Below are 7,398 nucleotides of genomic sequence, written 5' to 3'. Positions count from 1 at the left end.
TCTCAACCCAGGCTAAGAGGCCAGTTTTCGTGAAGGATACACATTTCTCCTTGATCCAGCAATTGATGCTAGCAAAAATCAGTTTGTATCACAAGTCCCAGACTGACAGATGTGCCAGCCTTAATTGCCAAGACTTCAGGTTTGTGCTCCTTTTCCAGCAAGACCCAGTGTAAGGGACTCTCCTCCAAGGCCAGTTAATATTCTCACAACATGGGGCTCTCCCCAGTAAGTCAAGGACCTCCACCCTTTAGCCCACAAGGGGTGTAAAGCAGGTACTTACTTGACACAATGGGGAGCAGCAGGAGCCAGGTACATCCACAGCATTTGGCTCCTTCCGTGTGGCCATAGCAGGAGCACCATTTGCTATGTCACATGGTCATCACAGGGGACTGTCAACAAGAAAAGAGGCAGGATTGTAGGTTTTCACATCTCCCTCCACAGCCTGGAGATGTCTGTGAAAGCCATACACCCCCACAGACAGGTGCTCTCTTAAAGACCCATCCAGTGGCTGGGATACAGCAGACGCACACTCACTGTTAGCATCACCCTAAGGGAGACAAGAAACTGGGGACATTTGGGCTATGGACCACAGAAGAATGGTGGAAATGGAGAACGTGTTGGCTAAGGACTGGGCCTCACATAGCCCCAAGATACAATGGTGCCCTGAGATTCCTGCTGCACACAGAGAAGGAGGACTTAGCAAGCAAATGTGCAATAAAACACCTGAGTTCTGTTAACAGTTTGTTATTCTAATTAAAAGAACCCACAAAGTCTTGAAAAAAACAAAATATTCACATTAAAAATCAGTACAAGAAGACTGTCACAGATGGGCTTGCAGCTAAGAATCATACAGGAGCAACCACAGACTTTGAGCTGCTTTGTGATAAACTTGTGATACTTTTTTTTTGTTGTTTTGCTAAGGTCCAAAGCTGTCTCAATAGAGGCTGGAGGCAGATGCAAACAGCACCTCTGAGCAAAATTTTGTCTTCTTCAACTTTACAGGCTGCTGTCACAAAACATTTTAGAGTGGAATCAGAAACCCAGTGGAGTCAGTCCCAGCCAGGTCCTTGGGCATCTATGTGGCCTATTTGGGGTTTTCCTCTCTCCCCACACCATTTCTTCCCTCAAGCCACTCTGGCTCTCTCAGGTTTTTTGGGGTGGCAGTGGGACTGAAGGCTCTCTGTGAGGAAAAGTGGGAACTGCCCCAAGCTGGACTCTCCTGCTGCTGGAGTTCCATGGGAAGACTGCAGTGGCACAGGTATCCATACTGGTGGATACTGGTGCACACTAGTAACACTTCTGCAGTGGGAAAGGTGTTGCATTAATTTTGTCTTTGTTTCTTGCCATCCAAATCCATTTTAATTAATATTCCCCAAGTGGAGTCAGTTTTGCCTGTGGTGAAAATTGGTGACCCTTCTCCCACCCTTATATCCAGCCAAGAGATTCTTCCTCCTATTTTGTCCCCGTCTTGCTCAGGAAGAGACCGCAGACAGGCTGGATGGGTGTCAGGCAGCCAGATCCAGTCAACCTGCCACACCAGGTCAAATACAAATCCAGAAGAGATTCTGAACCCCTATCTTTGTTCTCAGATTTTCAGACACAAAAAGAAAAGTAGAGATGGAATAAACCATTTTCAATAAATAAAACCTCATGTATGTGTCAGAAAGCAAGTTCTTGTTTTAATTGAATAGGTTTCTCCATCCCTCTGACCCATTCCTGGTAGGAAACCTTAGAGTATGGCTTCACAATATAGCTACAAAGGATGGGTGATAGAGACTTTTTTTTTTAGTATCAAAAATTAAGCTTTTCTTGTCATCTCAGTGCTTTAAATGGGAAACCCACCTCTACTGACTTCCTGGTCAACAGCTCTGCCCCCACATTTCAGCTGCCGTCCCAGTACTTGCTGCAGCAAGAGATAACCCCATCCTGCTTGTCCTTCCCTTCCTTTCTTGAAGATGATACAATTTTTAGGAAAGCAGAAGTTGCCTCACAGGAGCGCCTATATCTTAGTCCACTACAACTCATCCCTGCTGGCTCTTTTGACAGCTGCTGAGTTCACCAGTCCCGTCTGGGACCTGACCCAGCATCGCCAGACCCATGGGCGACCCTGTCTTCCAGTAGGATATTTCTACTCTGACATTTGACATCGATACAAACAAATGTTTTAATCACAAGTTTTTTCTATAACCTTGCTTTGGACAGATAACAGCAACAACACCCTGGGGCTATCAGTCAACATTTAGATCCAGAATATACCCTCAGCCGTTTTATCTCCTGCCCTCAGCATCAGATGCTGCGGATTCAGGTTGCCAGCACGAAACTGCCGGGATACAGGTGTGGCACAGGTGAGGAGCTCTCATGCTTTACAGGACCAGCCTGGTTCAGCCCCTTCCCTCCCCTCACAGCAGTGTCATTGCACGTGGTTTAACAGATGCTCCCCTGGCTGGTGGGATGAGCACCCTCCTTGCAGAGATTTGTCAGCACCCCAAGGGGACTTTTCCTCACTCTGCAGCACTGCATATTTGGAACAGCAGCATTTGACTTGGGCTCTTAAACTTTGACCAGAGCTGGGACAGTAAATCCAAACGACTTCCAACTGCACAAGAGGAATTTGCTTTAAAAAAACCCCAAATTTTTCACATACCCTTGGCTTTATCTGGAGAGCAGTCTGGACAGTAAGACACAACCACCAGCACAAACAGGATCCCAAATATATTTGAAAAGCAAAAGAGCCTTTCTGCAGTCGAATGATGATGATGCTTCATTTGGATCTGCTTTCCAAACACTTCCACAGCACCCCCTTCCAATCACAACATGCCACTTTGAAATGCCAGTACCACTTAGCTCCTGAGCCTATTAGACCATGAAGCAATAAACCCAGAGAAACAAAAGTAACCCAGATACCTACTTTAGCAGCCAGTTGAGTAGACAGGTGTTATCCCGAGGGTTCCATGGCAAAAGCATCCTCAGAAATGCCATACCTTGACCTTTGCACAATGGATGGCATGAAGCTGGTCTCCAAAAGCCGTAGTGTCTTCCCAAAAGGTGCTAATATTAACTATAGCCCTTTGTTTCTTTGCACTCAAGGTTTCTCCCTGTCAGCTTTCTGGCATTTGTCAGCGTGGTGCACGCTTTACTGGGCAGATATTGAGCTGCAAATTCCTTCATACTTCTCTATCCACAGCATTCTGCAGCTAAAGCTCTAGCCGGCCAGCAGATGAAAATGCCACTTACTGCTTATTCCTGCTGCAGTTTGTTGAATTAAAACCTCTTTGTTTGCAAGCTGTAAACAAATTCTTGTTATCTTTCAATAAAAAATGTCAATTATGCTCTCTAACAATGTAACTTCATTGTGATGAAAGAAGGCATTGCTATTGCTCTAATCGTGATAACATATCAGCTGCTTTTAGAGTCAATTCCTTTTTGTGCAAAATTTAATGACCAGGCAATTATTCAAATTTCAGACTAACAGACTGGGCTTTAGACCTACAGCTCTGAAAACCCTTTAGACCTTGCTCTGAAAACACACAGACTCTAGAGCAGAGTTTCTGAGTTCAGAACAAAAAACACCTTTACAATTCCTTCAGCACAGCCAGACTTGGGCCCACGTTAAACACAGCTACTTCATTGGAGAGCCAGGGAAAGAAAGCCAAATTCTCTGCACGCTATCACAGGCACTTCCCAGGCCCTTGGCTTTCATTTGGCTTCACTGGGAGCTGTGGTTATGTCCAGTTTCCTTGACTCTCTCTGGCTTCAGTGCATTTCCTGCAGAATCGCTGGCCACAGCAGCTGTGCCCTTCAGGCATTTCAACTTTTTTTTTTCCCTCATGCCAGTATTTATCCCATTTGCTTCCAGAATCAGCTGCTGCTCCCAAATCAGCGTCCATAACTTTCCCCTTTGAAGTATTCAGGACGTGCCTGCTGGGAAAGCACCTTCCTTATTTCCCTCCTCAGATCCTCACAGACTTTCCCTCCATGCCCTTCTGCCACCCATTTTCTCCTCCTGCTGAGAGCTCCCCTCTTCGACCAAGTTGTCCATCACTGCTGGCCTGCTCCATTAACCGTTTACATCCCAATCCTAGTCATGCTTTATTTATGCTTTCGTGCAGCCACGGCCAGAGGTGGCTGCTGCCCCAGGATCTCAGCTCACCCCCACAGCTGAGCACTGAAGGGAATGCCTGGGCTAAGCTCAGCCCCACGGGTCTCATCCCCTCCACATCTCCCTGCTCTCCAACTCTTGTGACAACACAGAACAGCCTTTTTTTAGCTCCCAATAGGGGACAAAGCCTGACACGATGAGGACAGTCCTCCACAATGGCCTGGCGGGCAGCAGTCCCAGTCCCACAGCTACACAGATGGCCCAGCATCCCCAGCCAAGCCAGCCCTATAAGAAGGGGGGCTTTCCAGGTGCACAGAAGCCTTTGGCAAGCTGAACATCCAAGCAGCAAATTGAGATCAACAGAAACAGCCCTCGGAAAAGCAATTTGAATCAGTAACACCGGTGGGTCTGAGAACAGAACCCTGTTCTGAAATGCCTGAGGCTGGGAGCTACATCTCACCTCCAAGTCCAAACAAAATGGATGCCAGTAAAGTAACAACCCCACTGCCTCCCCCCCTTCTATCCTGCCCACAAAACAGTAAACACATTAACCGCTTAACTCAGTTAACTCCCTTGAATAGTCCTTGTAATTAACAGCTCTTAACACCTTGCATTGCTGTCATCCCTTTGCTCCACTGTTCAGACTTAAACTTGTTCTGATATGCAATAACGAATTTATGGGGAAGCTTTGATTGTCGATGTGCCATACTCTTCACACATCTCTCCCCTCTTCTACAAACAGCCTTTCTCCTTTCCAGCAAAAGAAGAAAATAAAACACAGTGGCAGTGAAACAGACTCAGTCTCCCCTCATCTCTTTCGTTTTTTTGGTTTTTTGTTTTTTTTTTTTTTTAATATAGCTTTGGTTTGGTTTTTGTCTGGTTTTAACTTAGAGTTTTCTAGATAAAAATAAGAATTTGGGTTGTTTTGGGAGGGTTGGGTTGTTTTGAGTTTGGGATATTTTTTATTAAGCAGTCAGGAAAGATCAAGACTGGAAGGACCTTCTTCCACTCCTCCCAGCAAGCTCCTGCTTGCCAAGATTCCCCCCCAACCTTTGGTTCTTCAATTCCTGCACAGGAAACCTCCCACCTGGAGCCCTTTGTCAACTTTCCTGCAGCCAATTCCTTCTGCCGGGGGAAGGGCGTTCTGGAGGAACCCATGTTTACCAGGTTTCTTACCAAATCTGTTCTGTCTTCACAGAACACAGCTTTTACTGACTCTAGAGGTCTAGAGGCTGTGGGAGGCCCCCGGACACAGAGTGCTGATGAAGTGTAATGGTGAGTAGGAAAGGGGCTGGCATCTGGAGGGTGTTAAAAAAGCACATAACAAGATCAAAATTATTTTGGCATTCCCCTCTCAGACAGACATGACCCATCACATTTATAGCACATTCAGTGTGCACATGCAAGGTGATAGTATCAATGAGAGAAAGGAAAACATTACTTAAAGTTTTGGCGGTTTTATATCTTGCTTTCCTCATTAGCTTTACAGAGTGGATTCAGTGCTGGGACAAAGAAGATATCTACCTTATTCCCCTTCCTCCTCTCACCTCAACAGGCCACCTGTGTAGAGGAATAGGTCCCTTACATTATTATTTTATATCTATATATGTATTTATCACTTGACAAGCTACTGACTTGACAAGTCTGAGAAATGCTTTGGATAAGCCCCCGATGACAGTTCAAGGCAGTGGTGGTCCTTTCTAGAGAAACTGTAAGTTTACCTAGAACAGGACAAAATTCAGTCTCCTGCTCTCCCTGCCTCACTCCCCCTCCATATAATTCCTATGGTGACCTCAAACCAAAGCCAGCTCATTTCACCAAACACAAAGAAACAAATCAAGAAAGATCGAAGAAACAATACTTTTCATTTTGGTATTACCTACATTTTGGCCTCAAACTCCTTTACACTAATCTGCTAATCCTGTATAATATTGACTTCTCAAGAAGGGAGATCCTGCTAATCAGGATTTCTGAAGGATTTCCACATGATCCTATATTTAATTTTGAACGTTGTCAGAGTGACAAAGGGAATATGTCACCACCAAGTTGCTACTGCATTTTCTCTGGGTTACAAGTCAAGGGCCAGCGCTGTCCAAATCTACAGCTACTAAAATGTGTCTCTAGCAGGCAAAACAACATATTTAGGATTATTTTTCCCCCATGGATGAAAGGGTAACTGCAACCATCTACTGGGAATTTCTGAAAGGCACAAACCTTATTTCCTCCACCCAGTAATACTTCTATCACACCTGTGATTTAAAGATCTTTCAACTTTCCAAATCATATGTGTGACCTAGATGTTAAAAAAATGTTCATGTCTTCAAGAAGCATCAAAAAAATTGATAAATTCAAGCCCTAAATGTATTAACTGCAGGGAAAGCAGGCAGAAATGAAGCATCACAAAGCTACCCAAGAAGCAGTAGAAAAGTAAAAGTAGGAAAATAAAAATCTAATATGTGAAACTGGAACAATCCCATTTTATTTTATATTGCCTAACAATGTCATGTGATGAACTGCAGCATATGCTGTGTTACATTTAATAGAAGGCCTCTACTTTTATTGTGATCTAGGGCTTTAAACTGAATCACCAAATATGATGGTAGAGATGGCAGAGAAATGTTTTGCTTCAGCAGTTTAATATCTATACAAGGGAGAATGCAAGTTTGCACCAGTCATTGAGTTTCCACATGTCGACATAATCAGGAACTTGATGCTGCATCATTATCCAGATGGAGAATGTTCTGGTTTAGAGAAAGGCGAAGCATCGTGTGGTTATGGGATGCCTGCGAAACCACAAGTGAAGTTGGTATCCCTGGTAAAACCCCAGAGGGGCCAATCCTGCCCTTCTCCAGGGCTGCCCAGCAAACCTCTGCTCACTCCCTTTCAGACAGCAGCCGCCCTCCCAGCGCAGCAGATGTGTATCGGAGCCGTGTGGGAGCTGCCCGGCTCCAGAGCAAGGCAGCTGCCTGCAGGAAAAGCAAGAGCAGTGTGTCCTGGGCCTCAGGGACCTCAGCAAGAGCCACTGAGCACTTTGTGAGCAGTTTCAGGTCCATGTGATCGGATTCCACAACACCCACAGACTCACTAGAAAAAAAAACCTGCACATGCGAAAAAATATTATTGTGTGGGCCTAATCTACTACAGAAAAGGAATAACTGCAGCTGAGGTGTAAACTGACTTTGTGTGAGTATTTCATTTCCCAAAAAGACTTGAAGGAAAAATCAAAGCAAGATACGATTTCTTTCTAAATGTGAGGAGTTTACCTTGTTTTCTTACTGATTTGCATTCCAATTGTGCAG

This window comes from Corvus kubaryi, unplaced genomic scaffold, assembly GCF_017639235.1.
Source record: "Corvus kubaryi isolate FWS band 111438036 unplaced genomic scaffold, C.kubaryi_AGA036_p1.0 37357, whole genome shotgun sequence".
Classification (NCBI taxonomy): Eukaryota; Metazoa; Chordata; class Aves; order Passeriformes; family Corvidae; genus Corvus; species Corvus kubaryi.
This window is presented reverse-complemented; position numbering follows the sequence as displayed.